At 41.5% G+C, this 24,244-nt stretch overlaps 1 protein-coding gene across 2 annotated transcripts in view; it reads right to left on the bottom strand.

The window, feature by feature from the left end:
• The window catches only part of ARHGAP24 (Rho GTPase activating protein 24), a 259,411-nt gene that overhangs the window by 213,029 nt on the left and 22,138 nt on the right, over nucleotides 1-24,244 (bottom strand). The window contains exon 1 of one of the 2 annotated variants that reach the window (XM_050895327.1): nucleotides 13,993-14,240. The exons of the other annotated variant lie outside the window; for it this stretch is intronic. The gene's annotated coding sequence lies outside the window, so the exon portion shown is untranslated. Of the gene's footprint in view, nucleotides 1-13,992; nucleotides 14,241-24,244 lie in introns of those variants that run through there. 2 annotated transcript variants of the gene reach the window in all.

Raw genomic sequence — 24,244 nt, 5'->3', positions numbered from 1 at the left:
AATGTTGCAACATATCCTAAGTGAGAATATGAAATTTTGGATGGCTAACTGAAATGATTGGGCACTCATTTTCATCATTGCTCAAAAAAAGCAGCAGTTTCAAGTTCACCATTACATTTAAGACAATTCTGAAGGCACCAAAACACTTAAGATCATTTGTAATCACTTCATTTAACTTGTTGCTCCCCCACCCCAAATGCTCAAATTAATACAGCATTTTTGTAAAATGCCACCCTGAACTATTCAAAGTTTTCCTGAATTCTACAGCGAGATAAAATCCAGTGTTTTGCTTGGTTGTGCTTGATGTTTGTGATCAATAACACAATATAGTGTCTGTTTCCTGACTGATGGAGAGAATTTATTTCCTTGCGAGGGAACACTTGCAAACTGTTCACATTTAATATGCCTTAGAAATTTTAACAGCTGTGTAGAGGCACACATTTGTGCTACTAAATGACATAAAGCATGACTATTAACAAGAAGCAAATACATTGAATAAATGCCAGCTTGGGTAAAGTGAAGTGGTGCAAAAGCCAGGAGAGCCATGGCATTATTGATTTTCTACCACGGAGATTTTTTTTCCCCAGCTCTGCAAATGACATCATTCCATTTAAATTTCTCATCTGTATGGACAACAAGAATAACAATGTTTAAAACAATTCAACAGCACTTCTCAAGGAGGCAGGCTCAAGTGTCTTACTTTTTCCTGTAATATGCTTTCCGGATTCCACAATCCATTTTCAGCAGAGAATTTTGTAGATCCCCACTCGACACATCATTTTGCAGACAAGCAGCTTCACTTATCTCCCTGCAAATCAAGGTAATTCTACAAGATTTTCTCAGAGTAAACTAGCATAGCATGACAGACCGATGGGTGACAAAAGATAAATCGGTAGAAAAACATTACACCTAGAAAATTAAGCACTTTTAGACAGCCCATAAGGAAATATGTAATGCTAAAAAATATGGTGATATGGCATCAAGAATCAATCACATACATCTGAATTTCATTTGTTAGCTGTTGAAATGTTGCCAAGTCAAACAAAAAAGTTATAATTCGCTCACAAGGCCAAATTTAAGCCTAGATGCCACTAGCAGAAACTGGCAGCAACGGATCTAGGACTATGTTTTCAGGATCTCTAAGACAAAGTAGCTCTGATATATCTACAAAGAAACAAAACATGCAAGAAAAATCACTGCCTCCTTGTCCATGGACTCCTTGTCTGAACAACACCAGTTTATCAAGTCAATTCAACCCTGTCCTAAGTGTACAAGTGTTAAGACCGAGGCTTTCTTCCCTGTTTCCCAACTTGAGAGGCTTTAGTATTATTCACCCATCTCTAGAACACCTACCATGAGAAATTTTTTCAAACTCTGCACCTGCCTTTATTGTTTCACAAAATTCATGACCAGAACAATCAGCCATTCTAATGTTACAATGGAGCACCAAGGCCTTAATGAGAGATGCTACCTAATAGTAAAGCATTATTTGTTTTTCATTTCAAACGTAATTTAAACCAATGGAACTGACAATTTTATTCTACTATATGACATAGGATATATATATTAAACAGGGTCAGTAAAAATCCTGTAATATAAAAAAAATAAAAATTCAGATCACTCCAACCAACAGCAATTTTACCCTGTGTTCTTTTGTCCCAGGATGGCAAATGAGTATCTTCTGTCTCACCAACATCATCTTGGAATTCAGTGACCTTTTGATGACAACTTGGTCAAAACTAATATATTTTCACATAAGCTTTCAGCTAAAACACCCAGTCTTTCTGCAGAGGCGTTTCAGCACCACCAGCACCAAAAATATGACAAGTTGCAGCTTAAAAACACTCTCTAAAGAGCTCTGTAAAATTTTAATAGGCCGGTTAAAGGGGGAGAAATTACAGGATCATGTCACGATTTCCACACTACTTAACTTTTTCCTACCTTATTAGCCTCAAAAATTCTGCAAATGACGGACTAGCCAAAAAACACAGTTTCTTTTTGTTCCACTTTCAATGAGTCTCAGAACAAACTATTTGCTCATATCAGTTTCCAAGCAATCTGTCTAGGCATCCAAGTTTATAAACTGGAAGAACCATTCAAGTTTCCTTGCTTTTAAACATACCCAAACCAAGAAGCTTGTTTAACAGGCCTGTTAGGCTCCATGATTTATTTCTTGACATTTTCAATAAATCACCTTTTTGTTTTTGCGATAAGACTTCAACCCTTTCATTGCTAGTCATCTATAGCAGATGCCAAAAGGCTGTGCTTCTGCATGCTTCTGAAAAAACACAAAAAATCTACTTTTTCCAGACTTCCAGCAGCACACACAACTCATTTCTAAGCTCAAGTTTTCATCCTATTTTTTAAGCGCAGACATTAACTTCACACTAACCTAAAAAGGACCTTGCTACCACCAGCTCCACACTTAGTATTTTCCAAGTTAGCATCCATAAGTCCGCATGTATCCTTTCAGGTGTACTGTCATATCACAGCCAATATTCAACACATACTGGCTGAAACTGTCAGCAATCTCCCTGTACAGAGAGATCTTAGACATGCTTGCTATTTGGTTTCCATGCTTCTAGGCAATTCCCTAGTACTTTTGGTTATTCTCCAGGGCAACATTACCTCTTTACTGCTTGAAATGATGAAAGGGTGGATCAAAGGCAAGAATAAATCTTATCTAGGGATATAAAAGAAAACCTACTCTATCTTACTTATTTACTTATTCTCAAAAGCACTGGGGTGGGTAAATGCAGGACTTCAGCTGTAGGCACTGCAAGTCACAATTTCTAAATAGCAGAAATTCTACATAGGTAGAAGAGATGGGCAGAAGAGCAGTTCTTTCTGGAAATCCCAGACTACCTTACCTTGCTGATATTACTAAGTATTCCTTCAGCAGAAGATTTGGCTAATGGTCCACCTTTTCTTTTATGTGAACATACCATAACAGTAAAAATGGGCAGACAGGGACCATTCTTCAAGTAAAATAGGTTTCTTTTTTCTCTTATCTGCCTTTCCATCCCGGACTTAGTAAGTTAGAGAATTGAAAATGGAAACAAACGCTGTCTTTCAATACATAAAGATGTAGAGGAGGCGTGCACCATGCATATTAAAGAACAGGACTTCATAAAGCTCAGTAACATGCAAAGAGAAGTTTTCCATGAGAGTAGTAGAGTATGATGTAACTGAGAGTATGATGTTTCCATGAGTGTAGATGTAACAGGAAGTATCACGTGATTTTTTTAGTACTTCAAGACTACTTTGAATAAGATGCGTACAAACCATATCTCACAATGGACCTCTGATCCCCAGCTAGGGATGAAAGGAGCAATGAGGCTATGAATCAGTAAGGTACATGACACTGTATTCACATTAGAGCTCTCTATTTAAGGTATGTGACAGAGGAAACTGAACAGCCCACTGATTTGTCACACACACAGTAGTCCATCATGTGGCACCTCCAAGATTCAGAAGAAAATGCTAAACTTTTTATCCAAGAAGAAAGTACAAAAAGAAGAGGAATGTTCCTGCAGCTCAAAAATCAAACCATTCAGTGAAAAAATGTTATCACAGCTACCATACTCTTTTTCCCCCCGAGAGCCATGTTGTATGGAGATTTGTTGGATATTTTATGGTATTAGAAAATAAGTATGACCTAACTTAAAGTATCTTCATAACTGAGTGGTATCACAGGCCCCAGACACTCAATTTTGGTTTTGTCTATACCCAGACAATCCCACCAGCCTGACTAAGACATTGCAGCTATAAAGTAGAGGAGGGTATTCAGCTCCTTAACGATGTATGTCGCAGTGCCACAATGGTGAGCAAAGTTACCAAAGCTAACTTTTCCTCAGAAGTCTAAGCTCATGGGACACCACGGGCTTGCAGCCCAGCTGTGAGTTTTGAGCAGCAACACCTCCTATAAAACATGTTACGAACTACGAATGCTTCTACACAGACCCTTCCTTTCCCCTCCAGCAAGGCTGGAGGCTCAGTGCACAGCCCAGCAGCGCAGACCTGCCCTTGCCAGAGGAGGCATAAGTAGCTCTGTATTTTCAAAGCAGAAACCTAAGGATCCTTGTTGTCTCAAGGTAATAATGATTTAAAAGAGAGAGCTAAATGGCAGATGAAAGCTTTTTATTATCTCCAAGGCAAAAAAACCCCAAAATTTTCTGACTAGTCATTTGAGAAATAATTAGCTCCTCATGCCACATTTCCACATCTATCAACATATCCCAATCGCTCTGTCTACAATTTAGCAGTCCAGCAGCACTATCAGACAATCGGTCTGCAAGTGAAATCGTATCTATTCCCTGTCATACCTACCTGTCCACAGCAACACCTCAGTGATAACTGCTTGTTTTTCACATCCTCAGAAAAGAAACTGAAATGCCACAAAGGCATGTCCCTCTGAAATCTCTTAGTAGCACTGCTTGTATCCCATTATTCCATTTTTTTCCCCGCCACTGTAGCAGCATGACCTTTTCTTTATTGTTTCATTGTCCTGGGTTCATTCAGCATTTGGTATAACAGCACAGACTAGTAATTATTTCCTTTACTGGGTATATCCACCAGGAATTGTACAGTAATTTATCATTACTTACTGGACACCTAAGTAAGGTGCAAAATACTCACTGCATAGTCATATATAGACTAACAATAACTAGTATGTCCTTTTGGCTAAGATACCGTTTTCGAGTAGTCCCTATGAAAGTAAGAAATGGTAAAACTCACGTTTCACAGCCTTCTTGTTCATGCTGGGAGATGAAGATCTCTGAAGCAGTGTCCCAGGAGTGACACCATCAAATAACGTGCAAACATCTGAAGGGAGTCTCAGCATTTAGGATTTTATTTCTAATGCTAGCAGAGGATCACCCCTATGCCGAACTCCTGTTCTGCACTTTTCCAGTTGCCAAGGAAAGGTATCGGGAGCTGCGTGAGCCTGGATTGTATGGCAGTGCTGCACGATGGCTTAATCTCGTTATGTGATAAATAGTCTTGACACTGAATGTGCCATGTGGTGCACACTCAACTGGCTGCTTTAGTCCTTTCCTGGTGTCAGCCGAGAGCACTACAAGCTTTGTGAGCCCAGGCTGACAGCAGGAGTGCAAGAGGTACACATGGAAATCCAGCACATATACAGGAGAGGACTCGACAGCCAACAGCAAGATACTTCAAGTGCTGTGCATAAGAAACTGTGCCAAGCTCCCCAATTTACAGAGTCATCATCACAGCTGCCCCCTGCTCCTTCCCAGAAGCTTCCCTCTCCCCTTATGCCTGGCAGAAGGCAGCATTTGAAGGGACTAATGTGGCTATTCCCATACAAAGACCCACAGACCACTGCAAAGGGCAGAGTCAACAAACGTTTCTAAATGTGGTAAAGCCTACCAGTAACAGCTGACCAAATCAGCAGCCGAATCATCACGGCAAGTGACCAGAATTGTTTGTAACATCAATGCTAAAACCTAGTAAATTCTTCAAAATCAGTGAAGTTACCAGAAATGAATTAATAGTCGGCTCATTACAGGACAGAATCATCACAGTGAAAATAATAAGGGTCCTACTGTGAGCATGTTGATTTGCTGTCAATTATATTTTTGCTCTGGCACATCTTATAATACATGTAAAGTATTCCTATGGTTAGGGACTAGACTGTTCTTTTACAACTGTCCACACATGACAAACAGGCAGGATGTGAAAGGACCTCCTGATTCATTAAGCCCAGCTTCTGAAGCCCCATGGGAGCCAGCAACACAGTTACTTTCAGAGAGTGAAAAAGAACCATCAAAACAGCTATTTTAGTATTTCCCCTCACCCCCAACCCAGCAGTCCCAAGGCTACCCAGGAACTCCTTACTCTGTTAGAAAATTTTTTTCATCCCAGCACTCATGGACAGTCTACACCAATTTACTCCTGCATTATCACCCACAATAGTTCTGCTCCCTCCCTGATGTTTACCCACCTGATATATTTATGTGCAGAGATTAAGGCTGCTCTCTCATTTTCACTAGAATACACAAAGCCAGGTCTGATTCTCTCTGAAGAAAGAGGACTGAACCATGGCTGGTTAAGTCTAGGCAGCAGACGTCACACACATACCAGGTTACATGGAAAACTAAACAACCCAAAAGCAACGGGTCTCTTTTGCTTACGGACAGGTATGTATTGTTTTTCATAAGTTTTCATTACTCAAAAACGCTACTTAGAACGTGCCTTCTTACAGTTTCTTGCCGCTTACTTAGTTGTGTCCCCCAAGAGAAAAACCCAACCTAAGAAAGCCTGCTGGCATCAAGACATAGATCTCTATTTATACAAATGTATGTTTTTCTAAATATCATTTATTATACATTTCTGGAGGATGAAGTTAACTGACTCCAGTTTGAGCCCTGTACTCTCCTAGGAGGAGAAGGGGTTTCAGCATCATGCATCAAATGTTAATAATGTTTTAAATTCCAATTAATTTATTGACTTTTGAAGAATTTTTACTTGAACTGTATTTAAAATAGCACCTTCGAGACTTCCCACTGCCATATAATGGAATTGTATTTGCTTTTTTAAAAATAGTGAATAAACCTGTCTTACAGTGGATGCTGAATATTTTGCAACACATATGAACAAAATTAGTCCCCAATCTTGAAATTGATGGGGGAGGAGGGAGGGGTTGCTACTATGCTTTCATTCTGAAACTTCATTTTTAGCCACACTGCAGAACTCTGTCAGAACAAGCTTTTTGACCTGGACTTTTCCTAATCACTTCTAAACTCAGCAAATTTACATTGAAGTTACTGAGATCAAATCAATTTGCGTTCCAGCAATGCTATTATGATTCCCAGTTACTACAGTCAGATTCTGACTCTCAAAGCCCATTTGCAAAGCTTACATTTTAGGACACTTCCATTCAGCTCTACGGAATACACAGCCTAAGCAGGCTAAGAATTCACAGTCTTTTTAAAACAAGGTACATTCTATCTCCAAACTAAAAGGCATTGCAAGTTTTCTCTTTCTCCAGGCAGGCCCTTTAACATTTCTCCCTCAGTTTGCTTGCTTCTTAGAAGAAATTTAAAAAAGAGAAGAAAAAAGAAACATCTGTGGGAACAGCTGCACAAATATTGCAACTGCCAGAGATAAGATTTCTTTCTAGCATCCAGCATTTCTTGTTTTGTGTTTTGCAAGACCACTTAGTAGTGGATAACCACAGTGACTATCCATGCATCTGACACGCAATTTTGATCTCAATCACGGATAAGAGGTAAAAGCTCAACACAAGCCCGCCATAAAGACACAGAAACACACACACACAGAGAAAACAACCAGAAACCCAAACCCTTGAAGGAAGTGTCTAGAGGCTCCACCATATAAAAGCTTATACAGCAAATAGGCTGCTTGCTCTGACTTCTTGTGGACAATCAAAATACCATGGTAGGTAGTTTATAATTATAAGCAGATATACAGCACAGCTTTTTCCTTCATCGTTATCTCACATTTAACAACAACACTAAGACCTCAAATTATTCAGCACACTTTCCAAGGCAATACTTTGATAATTAGGCAATGATATCATTAAATAAATAGATTTCCAGAAGTCTGTCTTCATCTCCTAGATACATGTCTGCATTCACATACTCGTCTTCAAATTGCAGCGATCTGTTATGCTCCAACAGGAAGCGTTAAGAATGAGTTTCATCATGCTCTGTGCTATATATTGATAACTGCAATTCTTATTTCCCAGTCCAAGCCCAAGTAGGTAAGGTGAATATGATTAGCACTCCATTAGAGTAATAATTAACTAAAGTAGCCAGTTCTAAATACACACAGCCATGGTGGCAACAAGATCTTGGAGCTGTTGTAGAATGCAGAGTTCCTCAAGGTTTAGGGTTTTACTGAAACTTTTTTTTCCCCCCAAAATACTGAAAGAATTATTAACCATTTTGGGCGTTGGGGGCAGTCGCCATATCCAGCTGATCCACAGAGTAGGATTTGAAGAATGAGAAGCAAAGCTAATTGTCTGCAGCCTCTGCATCATTTTTCTTTCTCAAGCAACTCAAGAGGGGCCTTAAGCATACTTTAAGACACCCTTGACTGTAGTGCTCTCCCATTTGCTAAACAGTCATTTAGCACACTGGATTGTCGGAGCACGGTAGCACTTCAGCTTCTTCTTTTTCCACCTCTGCAGTGCCAGCTGTCAAGCAGGGTCTGTAAAGACTCCCTACTTGAGTAAGCTCCAGCATGCTTCAGGGGGTCTGCTCCACTTGAATTCATGTGATCCACTCTTGTGATTCATTTTCTAAATACTCATCCTGTAAGACTGTGCCCACACATCCCCACAGCACTACTTGGAAACAAGGTTGTGATCTTTAAAAATCAAAAGCACAAAGATTCATCACAACTTGCTTTGCAACATCAGCTCTTATCCTTTCTTATGTCCGCACATTTCCAACTGAAGAAGGCAAGCCTTCACGTATAGCAATGGTATGCTGTAGTCATTCAGCTCCTTTCCATCAAGCCACAAACAGATCATCAGACAAGTTTTTTTCCCCTACATAAGTAACATCCAAATAAAAGAGGGTCAAAACTGAACAAATGGATGGCTACAATGGGATGGAAAGAGTCCACCCAGCCCAGCACCCCGTCCCCAACTGTGACTGAAGTAAAACCTCAGGGACAAGCAGGATAACTAAGACAAGCACGCAACAATACTTTCGGCTAGCTACCCCTTAAAACTGGGTTTTCCCTTTACTAACCACAACACTTTCTGGCAAGTACTTGTGCATCTTAATTACACCTTATTTACATCTTGTGCACACTACTACCTCCTTTTGTTTGTTTTGAGCCTGCCACTGTCGCTCCTGAATACACCCTGGGATTCCTGTACTGGAAAATAAGGGAAGAATAGGCCTCTGCTCACCCTTTCCCTGCCACTCGTTAATGCAGTTTTCTCAGTCCTCTCATCTCCAGGCTGAAAAGTTCCTTCCTGCTTCGCTGTTTCTTGGACAGAAGCTGTGCTGTGTCCTTGACCATTCTTGTTGCCCTTTTTAAAATCTTTTGCAGCTTAAGCTGCAAACTACTAGCACTTTTGGGCAGCAAGGGACTCCCCTGGTGTCACCTCTATCCTTCCTCACATTTTTCTTCTCACAACAGAGGATGTGGCAGCTGGGGGAGGTTAAAGAAATAGCTAGAATGGCAGCTTACGAAAAACCCAGGGTGCTGCCACTGGAGCTGAGGTTGGGTCATTTGAGTAAGGATTAACTGGAAGGCTACTTTCTCTGCCTACTGAAGGAGCACTTTACATCCTTGCAAAACAGGCAAATAGCTCAAAATATGGAAATAGCCAACACATTTTGGCCCAGACTACACTAACCCAGGAAAAAGCATGTTTGGTTCTCCCAATTAGTGACATCTAGAGGGATCTTACTGCCTCCCAGATACAGGCAAATTGCTGGGTTTTTGCATTTTACTTTTTATAACACTTCATGATTGCTCAATTTGGCAGGCCAAGAACACCAGTCCAGTTAAGATTTAAGCTGCTCTAAAAGCAAAAGCAGATGTGGGAGAAGGACGACAGGAACACATCAGTTACTTCTTGGAAGTAACGAACATGAAAAATGTCTTCGTTAAAGAGCTACTAATTGTAATTGCTATTATACAAAATTGCACAGAACTAAATATAGGAAAATGAAAGGTATTTCATGACAAGAAACTATATAAACATTGCCAAGGAATTCAACACATGTTGCTGAAGTTTGTCTCATTGCGCCATAGAGCATGAAAGCCCCTCCAAACTAATCAGTACAACAGTAAACAACAGAAGTTTGTTAAAGTTAAAAGCACTGAGCTCGTGTACTCCTTCAAGGCCTCTGGCTTGGTGGAGCATGACATTTTCATTAGAAAAGCCCAATGAAACAAGAGCTGAACCAGGCAGACAAAATTAATTCAAACAGTTAACAGGTAAGTCAAAAACCATGACTGTAAACAAAAAAAGCATCATACTGCAGGTGGTTTCTAGTCTCAGGGGAACTACCTTATTTTGCAGTTTAGCCAATGACTTGGAAGAAAAAAAGAAAAAAAAAAGATCATGACTGAAAAACTGTGCTGGTGACAAGTACCAAGGAAGCCGTTAATTACAAAGAGGAAAGGCGACGGACAGACAGCCGTCTGTGTACCAGCCGGTGTGTTCTTGCTCAGCAGACGTACAAGTTGCAAAGAACTGACAGTACCTGAGAGCATCCTCCTGAAGGAAAAACCAAGGTCCCTGTTCAACACAACAGCCCCATCTCTAGCGTCATCACAAGACTAACAAGGAAAAAGAAAGTATAAAGATCATTGTGTCTCTGGATTTCACAGGACCGCACCCTAAGTATTACCTCCAGTGCTAGTATTCAAACATCTAGAAGCATTTTGGAAAACTAGAAACCACTTTTAAAAGGTTGGAATAATTAAAGAACTGGAGAACATAATGAAGGAACTTCATTTTCCACTTTTACAAAGAGAAGGTAAAGAATAAGATAGTAACTCTAGAGGGAGCAGAAATTTGGATAGAGAAGGCTATTAAACATACAAAGAGCTAACAAGAACCAGAGCTAACAAAGCTGGTAAAGACAGTCAAATAAAACAAGCAGTAAAGCACATAATTTAAGACTGATGATAATTACACCAAGTAACTATATTGCAGAGCATTGAGAGCCTATCAAGTGACTTTCTGTTAGCAAAAGAGGTTATATTTCAAAAATAAATGATCTAGCTTATAACGGGAGCTAATCAAGGACCCTTATGGTTCATTTTGGATTCATGATCAATTAAATACAAAATAAATTTACAGCTTCACTTCTGTCCTTACCATTCACACTTTGATCACCCAAATGTAACTGGCAAAATAGTGAAGTAGAAGGGAAGAGTTGGGAAATGTACAAGAAGCTGCAGAATAGGAAGAAGTTTCTCAGCATGCAGCTCCTCACACCAAGATCAGCCACCTACAGACTGGCTGCCACAGCTGGCTTGCGGACACACCCTGGGGGTACCTATTGAAAGCGAAGACGACAAAACCATGAGGCTTGGGAGGTATCAGCTGCTGGCTGTCCTGTTGAGGTCGGGACACTGCAGGGACCGAAGTGAACTGCTTCCTAACGCCATCCAGCTGCTTCTGGGAGCTCACGCACAGTGCCCTGGCAAGGCAGCCTCTCCTGGCTCCCACAGTACCGCTGCCACCGAAGGCTGTGTGCCATCCCCACTGCTATAAGGCTGGGATTTCAGCATCATTTGATTACATCTCTGCAGATGAAGAGTCTTTATCTGTCTCAACACAGGGCTTGTTGATGTCTGCTATGCTGCTGAAGCTAAAGTATACCCATCTTTGAGATGTCTGGTATTTTCATACCCTTTTGAGTGCTATAGAACTGAGCCACCTTTTCTCCCGCAATTAAAAAAAAGCAACCTAATCAAGGTTTTCTAAATAAATGCAGGCAACAACTATAAAAAACAATTCTAACTTGAAATTCTTGCTTTTAACATAATAATAGAAACTAACATAGACCACATCTTACCACTAGCACTTTCTGCAGTCTTACATGTAGGAAGAGAATCTAAGATAGAAATTTGGCCTCTGTTGTCTTTTTAAGTTTCTAATCCTCCCAAGACTGGCAGTGGAGTAACAAGTTTCATAAAAAGCTGTGTGTTTCCTTATCGTCCAACAATATCAGCCACTCGTCTTACCTGGAGTCCTCAACATTACAGAAAGCCAAGTTCCAGACAGTGAATGAAGAAAACCTATACCAGATATTCTCCTTCAGTGTTTTTCTTGTTTTAGAATGCCAAGAGAAGACAACCTTTTCTTTTTCTTCCTGGCTGAAAGCTAACATACAGTTCATTCACCCGCAAGACGGTTTACAACACAAATGCCACCCCAATATGATAAAGTGTCGCACTCTTTTCCAGAAGGTTATTGTAAAAAAAAAAAAATCATGTCAAGCATTCCCTCTGCCCAATATAGATAAAGCCAGTAAGTAATAGCTCCAAGAATAAAGCATACTTCCAAAGGCCATCAGGTCACAATAAACACCAAACAGCCTGCAGAGAAGACAGCTAAAGGTAATAGGATGCAAATCACTTCAAACTACCCACCATGAATTTCAACTCCCTTCCCCCCCCCCACCTGGTGTGTTTAAAAAAAATCAGATATTGAATCAAGCAGCAAGAGATGAAAAGGTCCTGAGAGATGCCTGTGCGCTATAGCTGCACATGGAGCTCACAGGGGTTTTCTATTCTAGTTACTTTGAAGACATGACCTTATCAGCAGTTCAAACTATTATTTGTGAAGCAATTTCCTTTAAGGGATCTTCATTTCTAGGTTTCTAAACTCCATCTTCAGAAAACTGAACCTAGCTATAGGACCACTAATAAAAGTGATCTTCATGCACCAGCCTGCAAACACAGGAGAGGCACACGTCTTGAAGGAATAACCCACAGCCTCCCTCTCACTTGCACCCAGAAGCACATTGCCATACAGTGCGAAGAAGTTGTGCCTTCCACACAGAAGCATGTTGTTAGCTGAATTTTCTACATGGCTTTACATTTTTTACTTACTGTGGAGCTTTTTTTTTTTTGGGGGGGGGGGGGGGGGCACACTATTTATTCCAAACTAAACCTATCCAATTTCATTAAAGAAGGAAAGCCAAGTAAAGACCAAGAGAAGAAAAAAGCAGCTGGAGAGACAGGACAACAATCAACAAAGAGGCAGACAAGTAACTTTAGACACCATGCCTAAGCACATTTATTTTTAACACAAGTCACTGTATCACGTACTAGAAGATGCCTTTTGCAATAACAAAACCTGCCACAACATGAAAATTTCATGGGACTGGAAACAAGTGCTTGACTCTCAGTCCTTCCTTCTCTCTACCTCTGCTTGTAACTCTGCATGCCTTCTGCAAGTATGAGATGCCACTTAAATGATTTTTAGCTAGGACAAGATCCCTTGCCCCTTGTATTGATAAATCCCCCTCCCTTAATTGTTACCTCACAGGGAATCCTTTTCCCCTGATCGTACAGAAGTTATCGTCACCTTCCAGGTACAGAACTACACCGCAACAGAAAAACTTAACCTAACAGTATCTTAATACCTGCTGATCTAATAAGAGTTATCACCCTCTCCCAGCAACCATGCTACTTAACACAGACAAACAGAATTCAGTAGACAAATTCAGTGTTATGAAGTCACTGTGCTACACAGGGAATTACTTTGGTTTCTTATTTCTACCTATACAGGACAAGTGTACCTATCTAAAAAAACCCTGCTGTTTATTTCCAGTCATCGGTTGTAAAAATGTTTCCAACATTATCAAACATGAATTATTTACTACTCTCCACTCTGCTGAAAGAAGAAAAACCCCAAGCTGACAACATACATGCATGTTACTGCTAAGAAAGATAAATAAATATTCCATACAAGCCCAATGGAGGAAAAAAAGAGAAGACAATTACTCCCTAATCTTAAAAAGAAATCCACTCATAGCTCTAAAAATCCACGGAAGATTCCCTAACTCTTTTGTGATTACAATCAAAGTCCTTATTGTAAAGTCTGTCCCAGTGAGGACCTTATCTCTGAAAGCCTGCTACAGATACTTGTGTAAAAGGAGGAGGATTTTAAGGCAACCATCACAAATCCAAAGATGAACATTAACATGGAGATTGCAGAAAGCACAAAGGGCTTTTACTTATATTTAAGCCAACAAGTAGTCAGATGACACATACTCTGCTTGTACCCCTGAAACCAACAAAAAGGAATCCTGTTATGAAGTATTTAACATTATTAAGAAATAAGAGCACACAACAACACTTAAAGATGCCTCCACACACACACACCCCCCCCGCCCCGGCAGACAAGAACAGCCGTAACACACAGCTGCTGCCACTGCTTCCTGGTCTGCAGCAATTATTTGTCCTACAAAGACCACACGGTTTTGTCACCAAGATAAAAATCACATCAATGCTACCTACCCTGGTTTTAGCTGCAGTGCTGACCCAATCCAGCGAGAGCTCCAAAACTGCCCCAGACCAGGACTCTACCTTCCACAAGCAGGGTCAATATTCTCACCCATAAACGCGGTGGCTTCTCAAGACAAACTCGGAAACAGTGACAGCTTGTTTCAGCTTGACTGCACTTAGAAGTTTCTTTTCCTTCCCCCTCTCTCAACCGCTCAGATCATCGGTGCACACAGAGAGCTACCACCACCACACGGGAGCTCCGCGCTCCCGCCGTACGTCCTCCAGAAATCCCAGCCGCCGCGTGAGGAGCAGCCCAAGAAGTTAGAAAAAGTGGCTCTGTGTGTATGAATGTGTAAATATACAGTACGAGAGGCTGGAACGGCCTCCCAGGGCCAGCCCTCAGACGCAGCCCCGGGTTTCGGATTTCATTGGCAGCTGGCAGCTCTGGAGCGCGCCAGCGGCACTGCTGTTGTGCCGGTGAGGAATCCGGCTCCCTTCCCAGACATCTCTGGAAATCCCAGCGACATGGCACCCGCCACCCCGACAGCGCCTGGAGACCCTCCGTTAACTGTTTCACCATGCTTGCCGCTGTGGGTGCTACGGCGCAGGGTCCGCGCTCTCTCAGGGGTACGACACAACCGGCGCTGTGCACTATGATTTCTCACAGCGCTACCGTGCACTTCTGCCACAGACCTTATACGCACGGCAACAACTTGATTGTGCCCTCGGTACAAGGGGCTCCTCTCCTGCTGCACACGTAGGAGACGGCCACCAAGTGACAGAGAGACACCCTGTGACCCTACGCAGATTTTTGCCCCTCCCCCCTTTTCTATTTTTGCCTGTAATGCCTCTTTAGTCAGCTAAACATGGTCTAAGTGGTCTTGACTCATCTACTTTCAACAGCCTGCTTCTCTGCAACTTAGTACGATGGTCTGTTTAAGGAGGACCAAGGATTTTACCTTGTGTGGACCTGACAGAGGTCTCCATGGGACCTGTACAAGGAGGGCTGCGTGCCTTCTCCGCAGGCCCAGCTCTGACTCAGTCACACAGCAGAAATCAGAACGGGAATTATGACGGAAACTGCAGCTGTAATTGGGTTTCAGGAGCTGCTGTTCCCTCTCTGAATGGCACGACTGTCATCTGCTCCCAGGTGACTCGGTGAGCGTGAGGCTGCACTCTTCTTTTCCCCATACTCGGAGAGGGCAATGAATGATGTGTAACCTCTGTCCTCCCTCCCACCGCCTCAGTCCAGCACACCAGACCCCACAGTATTGGTTTTAGGTGGAAACACCACCTCTCGGAAAATCCTAATTGCTCTGTGTTACTGGTCTTTTCTTTCAGATCCCCATCGGGAGACAAAAAGCAGTTTCTAATACTATATCACAATGAGATCATAAGAAAAAATTACTACTAATAATAGTTGAAAACAGCACAACATTACCCTTTCAAGCCCAAGCAGGGTTCTGCATACTGTACACACTAACAACAAAACCCTGCCCATTTTCAGCTACATATACCAGGCATGTGGTGTTCCTCTAATTACTGGAGCTGGCAAATCTGCAGAAGCTGGAAAAGTGTTTTGCATGACCCAGAATCTCAGCATCTGATGAGTGTGCAGCTTGGACAGACCTAGACACACTCCCACTGACTTCCCTTCCATGAGCCATTCTCTCACAATTCTGCATTTGCTGGTTCCATCTCCACCCAATGTGACAGCACTAAAAAAATACTGCGTACTACAAGAATTAATTACAGCCTTTTGAAAGTAATCAGTTTTCTAACAAATTCCTCAAATCTATGAAGTTTTTCAATAGATGAGGTCTGAAGAACATTTACATACTGTAACATATGACACGTTATAGCTTGCAGCAGTGATAATGGGATACCACTGCACTGGAGCCGCTTCTACTTTTAACAAGGGGGGGGTGGGGAATCTTTCAGCTGCCTGGTTATCCATACTGAATCAAATCTCTGAACTCTGCCTCTTACTAATGCTGCAAGAAGTGTTGAGACCTGCAGCAGCCAGCCCAGATATCAGTGGATGAATGAAGGGGAATACCCAATATGCTTTCCTCACCTTCCCATCTTGTCATGAGATAGCCAGCCAGAAAAGAGAACTAGGAAAGCGGCTCAGCACAAGGGCTCGTCCCTGCTCCTGTCCCTGGAAAAGAAGTCCACAGAGATAAAACAAGGAGGAGGCAAAGCAAAGCCATTCCTATCATATCTCTGCCAAATTCAGAGATGAGGCCAACAGAGGTCCTCAGCATCAGGGACAGCATGCTGCACCCCACCAAAATGCAGCTTGTCCCAACAACCACACCAGTTTGAAGAAACCACTGAAACTATGCCAGTGCAATTTTTCTTTCAAAAAGTAAACAGGGTATACAAATACAGGGCTGCTCAGGAAGAGAAAGTAAACATGCACAAACTTTAGATGGCGAGGAGGAGGACAGAACTAAACACACGCACAGCAGGATACCTGTACTGGCTTTCGGTTTGATTAGCTGCCAAATGCAGGCTCACAAGGAGAACAGCCAGAATTACATACTAGAAAAAACATTTTTTTAATGGGCTGGAAAGCCTTCCACCATCAAGGACCATGCGTGCTCTGATGAGGTGCCTGTACATATGGGAGCCTCACTTTATGCATCACAGTAATCGACATTATATAAAAACTTAACTCAGGCACTTCTGTAACTTTCTTCTCCACAGTTCTGCGCCTTTATTTGAACAACAGCCATATTAACACACAAGACCTCTTGTTTAAATTATAGGAAATTACTGTCCTCTTAAGAGAGAAGTAACCCCAGGGAAATTTCCAGCTACCAGAGAGAAAGGAAAGCAGCACAATGTACTTCCTAAGTGCAGAGACACACAGGAAGCAAGCTGCAGGGCAGACTGGAACTGTTGGCTGTAGCAGTGGGTACACGCAGACCCCCTGGTCCTGTGCCAGAGCTGCTTGCACACAGCAGAAAGCTCACAGCCTTGTGCCCGCAACGCAGGTGCTTTCAAAAACTGAGCTGCAGAGTCACTCACATCCTTGAAGAATTGCACATTTGAAGTCTGGCTATTAATACATCATTACAACAATACGAATGAGGAGACCCTTTGTAGTCAGATTTCCTTCCTTACTTCGCCTGTTGGTGGCCCTTTGCTACTGTTCTTTCTTTCTGCAGCAGTTATGGTTTGCTAGCTGATACCCTTCTACAGCTGAGTTTCACACCGTAAAACAATTCATATTTGCAGCTTTATGGGCTCATTTGTAAGACACATTGAAATCCTTCAGCCTGAGTTGTCTTTTCTACGTGTACATCATCAATATCCAGTCATTCATTAGCTACAGTAGGGAAAGGCCAGTAGGAACAGGTCTATAACTGGAAAGAGTTTATCCAACTCCATGCAGTACACAATTAAGGCTAAGAAAAGCCTGGTTTGGTGCTGATAGGTACCCAGCTAGTTTTCCACGGCAAGACTGCCCCTATCTAACTCCTTGGATACCAAACCTGAGCAGACTGAGACACTTCAAAGACTTGACCTTTGCATGGCAGGGAACTAAGATTTTGAATCTTTCCCTCTGGAAGAAAAACACACTGTTTTTTTCCAAAACATTTAATGGGACAAACCAGAAACACTTTACCAAGCAATCAAACAAACGGGAAGGATGAAATCTGCATTTGCACGGGACAGTTAGGGCCTGCTCAGGCATGGAATACCCATGGCCAAGTGCAGGCAGTTCCAAAGGTAATTCTGCCCCTCTGGGCAAACCTGCTCCTTTGGCAAGTGGGGTCACTTACTTGGGGGTCACAGAGTACCTTAGTCAAGTTCCCTCTTCCTTGCTTATCTTATGTAGAAATGGATCTGTAATTACCACCACCACTGAACTACTTACAGTCCACTAGTAAGCCTCTTGCCCTTAAAGCCTTTTATACCAGTGGAAACAGTAAATTGACTTTCTTGCTCTGTGCCGAGCCTCACCTTCTCACCTGGTCACTGCAGAAGGCATAACAGGTTATTTGTTTTAAATCTACTGCTAAAGTTAACTGCATGGCTGTTAACACCTGAAGATACATGCTGAAGAATTCTGACCCGCAGGAACCCAAACAGCAAAAAAAAGAATTTCATTCAGTCAGTTGGACTTATTTTCCAGGCATTTTCTGATCTAGTGTCGTGGTTTAAACCCAGCTGGCAACTAAGCACCACTCAGCCACTCGCTCACTACCCCCACCCAGTGGGATGGGGGAGAGAATCGGGAAAAAAAAAACCTCGTGGGTTGAGATAAAGACAGTTTAATAGGACAGAAAGGAATGAAAAATAATGATAATGATAATAATAAAATGACAATAATAATACTAAAAGAATTAGAATATACAAAACAAGGGATGCACAATGCAATTGATCAATGCCCAGTTAGTTCCCAAGCCGTGATCCGCCCTTCCTGGCCAGCTCCCCCCAGTTTATACACTGGGCATGACCTCATATGGTATGGAATATTCCTTTGGCCAGTTTGGGTCAGCTGTCCTGGCTGTGTCCCCTCCCAACTTCTTGTGCCCCTCCAGCCTTCTTGCTGGCTGGGCATGAGAAGCTGAAAAATCCTTGACTTAGTATAAACACTACTCAGCAACAACTAAGAACATCAGTGTGTTATCAACATTATTCTCCTACTAAATCCAAAACACAGCTCTATACCAGCTACTAGGAAGAAAATTAACTCTATCCTAGCCGAAACCAGGACATCTAGCAAGAATGGATTTGCACAGCTTGTACATTTCATAGAGTATATATAGAAGACTCACTCTTCCTCTATGTGTTCATGTATGTATATACACACAGTCTCTCTGGAACAGGGCTTCTCTGCAGGCATCACTGCAGTCAGGTGAGCAAAGTGGGCAAATGTATAAGCAAGCAGGAAAAACCACCACTTTTTTCAATGTAACTAAACCCCGAAGGCATCCGCTGCCCCTGCAGTTTCTGTTGGCTAATACCGACGGGGAAGGTGATACTACACATTTCAGGAAATATCTTCTCATCCTATTCTCACTGGTTATGTTGTGCAATAGAACAGGCTGGACAGTCATTTCCCATTTTCAGTTTCATGGAAATCAGTTCACCTTATCCTTAACTCACTTCCAGATGAAATCTGTCTTATCTTCCCAGTGCCTGGAATATTTTGGGAAATGTAGGATTTTTAAACACTACTGTTTTAATTTTTATTGCATATTTTTGAGTACTGGCTCACCACTATTTCCTTCATTCATCCAAAATTACAGCTGTCAATAAGGAAAGAACTGGAATTTAATATAGCAGGTTTCAGCAAAATTTAAGGCCACAAGGTAGAAAACACAACTACAGCTCACCGAATAAATATTCTTCTGTATTAGTCCCCAGCAAGAAAAGGACAAGCCACACTCAGAATTAATCAACAACACCTTGAAAAGTGGCTGTTGTGGTTTAACCCCAGCTGGCAACTAAGCACCACGCAGCTGCTCATTCACCCCCCCCCCATGGGATGGGGGAGACAATCGGAAGAGTAAAAGTGAGAAAACTCCTGGGTTGAGATAAAGACAGTTTAATAGGTAAAGCAAAAGCTGTGCACACAAGCAAAGCAAAAGAAGGAATTCATTCACCACTTCCCATCGGCAGGCAGGTGTTCAGCCATCTCCAGGAAAGCAGGGCTCCATCACGCATAACGGTTAGTTGGGAAGACAAAACGCCATCACTCCGAATGTCCCCCCCTTCCTTCTTCTTCCCCCAGCTTTATATGCTGGGCATGACATCATATGGTATGGAATATCCTTTTGGTCAGTTGGGGTCAGCTGTCTCAGCTGTGTCCCCTCCCAGCTTCTTGTGCACCCCCAGCCTACTCGCTGGTGGGGTGGGGTGAGGAGCAGAAAAGGCCTTGACTCTGTGTAAGCACTGCTCAGCAATAATGAAATCATCCCTGTATTATCAACACTGTTTTCAGCACAAATCCAAAACATAGTCCTATACTAGCTACTATGAAGAAAATTAACTCTACCCCAGCCAAAACCAGCACAGTGGCTTAAATCTTTACTGCTTCCATAGGAACAGATTCTGCAAGATGTTTCACAAACAAGTGAAGCTACTTACACTAATAGCCCTAAAGCACAGACACGCAAGTGCTCAGATACAGGGCCAAAACCTGACACATCTGAAAATGGATTGAAAAGTGTAAGATCTTCCCTACACATACAGGAAACTTCCACTCATAGTCATCAGGAATGTTTGGATAATTTGTGCATCTTCAAATCTATCAAAATCTAGCTGTCCAGCTGGGAATCATTTTACCTCAAAGAGCCCACGGGCATCCAGCCACTTTCACATCCACTTCCCTCAACTGCAGCAAGATATTCCTCACCAGTTTGTAGATTTTCTGCTTTCCCTGCCTTACAACTTTTGCCAGCCCTGTGCTTGGCAACTGAACCTCACATGCAACTTTTAGTTGCACTCGGCAACATAATTCCTAACTACATATTCTGTTTTCCAGTCTAGATAAGAGTCCTACATTAGTCCCAGTTAAGATGTGCATGTCATATATCAAGTCACATGGGAGAACCATAATATTCAATTTAAAAAAAAAGGCTTTACATCACTTCCCTCTTCCTTTCTGTGCAAGTGGTCAGAATAACCTAGTGTTTAGGTTGGATGTCAGTGTTCAGCAGAGAATTTGTCCTCCTCTTATAAGAGCCCAAACAATTTTATCTGGTTTACTTCCTTCAAGTCCAGATTGTTGAGTCTAGAGTTGTACTAAAAACATTATGAAAAACAAAATGAGGTTATCCTGGACACAGAGAAGGAAGCTGATTCAACTGTGTTCTGACTGAGGAAAAGATGGTCACCCATGTAATATATGCTTCAAATTATCCTAATTCCTTAGAACTGAAAAAGTGTCAGAAGACACAGAATAGAGCTTCAATAGATATAGTGATGATTTATGGTAAGACAGATCAATACAGAAATGTAGAAACAAGACAACCAAGATCAGGTACATCAACAGAAAGCTTTAAAACTAATGTTTTTGTTTAAGCACTTGGTAACTACAAGATTTGACTCTTTCACAAGGCTGTTGCCAGGATCTCCGATTAGATCTGATTTTACGCAACTTGGCTTTGATTTCCTAAACATCTTCCAATATTTCTCCAAGTTTACTTTGGAATTAGCCCTTACTAGCATAAACATACTATTCTTTCCCAGCCATAAAGCAAATTTCATTTGGACTCACAGGACAGGTGGAAGGTAACTGACCTTGTCTCTTTGGTCAGAAGCACAGAACACAAGCATCCCTACAAGGAATAAAAATAAAAATCCCCTTTCTAATGTAGCCATTCCAACAGTGAATCTTGATTTACTGTTATAAGTCAAAGCTCAAACCAGCAAATTCTGGATCCTGTTTGCACAGGACAGTTTAGAACAGAACATTTTACTTCTGTTCCTTTCTATATATAGAGTAAGACCTTCAAATATACAGATAGCATTGGTTTTCTTCCCAATTTGACAATGGACATTTCACAGAGTCCTTGGTGCCATGCAAAAATAATGTTGGGGTTTTTTTAAATACATTAAAAACCCCGAAGAATGAGATCTTCCTAGAAGCTGAAATTCACATGGAAAAAAAGCTTTTTAGCCTGTTCCTCTTGGGAACACCGACATTGCAAAAGATTTCCTCCCCTTAAAAATTAACATCTACACTTGTATTCTGCAATACATGACATAAAACTCCTCAGTTGTCCATTTAGCAGCTGCAGCAGCCTAGCTGAAATTAGCAAAGCCAAAAATATTACGTGTCAGGATTTATTTTGGTGATACACTTAAAATGTATATACACAAGAATGCAAGCAGAACTTAATAGTATAGTTATGTTCCTGCTAACTGGTGTTTAAATGCATAGTCTCACCTTCTTCTCATAGATGCAGGCTGAGCAACTCCACTTTCATAAGTAACATACCGGCTTAAGCAGTAGAAAAAAAACAAGCCGTAAGAGCTCAGAGGTTCTCACCACCGGCCAAGCAATCTTCTCAAGTCACTAGGAAGTGAATGTTATTAATCAACAGTAAACAGGAGCTCCTATTGCCTCTCAGTAGGCTGGATGGAAAAAAAAGAAACATCCACCCTGTAAAGCAGCAGTAAATTTACAAGGAAAAAACAGCACCCCACAGTGAACCGGACTGCAGGAATAAATGCATCAGATGTGATGAATTTAACACAGTTAAGTCAACAGGTAAAGAATTCAGAAAACCCTCAACAATGAAATTATTTAAGTGTCACTGTGTCTGTATTTCACAATCCCCATGACTTCTACTGAGCTGTCTGCACATCCTGTCCAGAGGGCTCTCATTCACCTGACTGTCAAGGCTCATCAAGTAGAAATATGAAAACACCACAGAAAACATCCTCCTGGGGTGATATTGTACTCCTTCCTATGCTTTCTTGTAACAAAAAGCTTTTACAGCAAGTGTACAGGTACAGTTATTGCACGAGGCACAATTTGTGTCCATTAAAAAATCCCCAAGAACAAATCTATCACAGCAATGACTTCTGCTGACATCTGCAGCAAAACATCACCCTCTGAGTCAGTCGCTGTTATGTTACATCAGTAAAGAAGCACAGAGGGGTAGGAAGTCAGTGTCTCAAACAGCTTTCATTAGGAAATGTCTGTATTTTTCAGTTGAGAAAACGAACACAACCACTGCATTGTATTTTACCCTGGTGGCACATGAAAAGGAGGAATCGAAAAGAACCTATGTTTAACATCGACACAGATTCCCCAAGGGCAGTCCCGACCTGTTGGACTGCAGCTCTGAAGAGTGAGAAGCCTCATCATACGAACTACATCATTTAAGACACAAAAGGAAACAGAGGTAAGATGAACATGACCAGATCACAACAAAAGACAAGAGAGCAAAAACTAAACACAATTGTTACACAATCTGTCCACAAAACACTCTCCTGCATGAGACAACAGGCTTAGTCACCAGGGACAAAGTAGAAATTTTGGTTTTGAAGACTTGTATAAGGCAGTTAAAAAGCCACGTATAATGTTTCTTGGTCAACTTTCATTAGTGAGCAAAAGTAAGCAAGGGTGATGGAAACAAACTACTCCATTCCATATTACTGAAGGATTATTTTAAAGAATGCATCAGAGGACCACTAAAATGCCTTGAATTCATCCAATAAAGTTACTGTATCAAGACTGCTACTATCAGGACTTGCACAATGCCTTACAAACTGAGCATACCATTTCCCAGATTGTGCAAATCTCATCTTTTCACAGACATTCCTCCAGGTGCAAGTATCCTTTCTAGTCTTATCTCATTACATCATCATGATAGCAATTGTCACAGGTCAGGTGCTGTGAATATATAATACTTGCATGAAATCTGGACCTACTATCACCAACGCATTGTATGCCAGGGGAACTTCAGTCATTTTCAAAGAGCTTTGGTAAAGCCACAGACGATCTGCTTGCAGGACATTGCCTGCAAAATCTATACTTCAATAATTTAAGTGCATTCCTGGAATATCCATCACCACTTCCTTCAAGGACAGATGCACGTAGGCTACATCAGGAGCTGATAACATCCACCATCTTACTACTTCAACAAATATTTCCAGATATGTTATGATTTCCTACCCCTCTGAATAGCTTACCCTGTCAGTGTGCCATTGACTAATATATCAAGGTGTATTAATACTACTGCTTTGCATCTACAGTGGACAATATTTGTTCATTTCCTCAAAATCCTTCTAGGAGACTCACCAGCTTTTTGTTAATATTATGAATGCATTCTTATTACCCTAGCACTGAAAATGCTTTTATTAAGGCTGCTGTTGCTTTCTTTCATTCTGCTTTTTTAAATTTTATTTTATTGGTGATATCACTAAATGCTTGGGCTTCTTAGAATCATGTATTAAGGCATATCTCTACAGTTAGGCTGCTTAGACACCCAGGTCAAAAATGGTTAAGAACTGTTCAGTGCCTCACCAACGTTATGGATCACTTGGACTCAAAGCTGCAGCTGTGTTTGCCATTCTCCATCATGCATTTCACATGAACTGGAGATAAGGAAAACCTGAGTGCTACTTCAGTCCAGCAGTGTTGCAGCTATCTTGATGGCTCATTGTAAAGCTCTGCCTAACTCCAAGAGAAAACCTTCTCATGTCTGGATACTATGAAGGCAGCCAGTTAAGTAACATATCCATCACTTCCTAAAGTTATTAGCATAGCATCTTTCTACAAGACTTTCTC

This window comes from Gymnogyps californianus, chromosome 4 (assembly GCF_018139145.2).
Source record: "Gymnogyps californianus isolate 813 chromosome 4, ASM1813914v2, whole genome shotgun sequence".
NCBI lineage: Eukaryota > Metazoa > Chordata > Aves > Accipitriformes > Cathartidae > Gymnogyps > Gymnogyps californianus.
The sequence above is the reverse complement of the archived record's forward strand: the minus strand, read 5'-3'. Positions and strand labels throughout refer to the sequence as shown.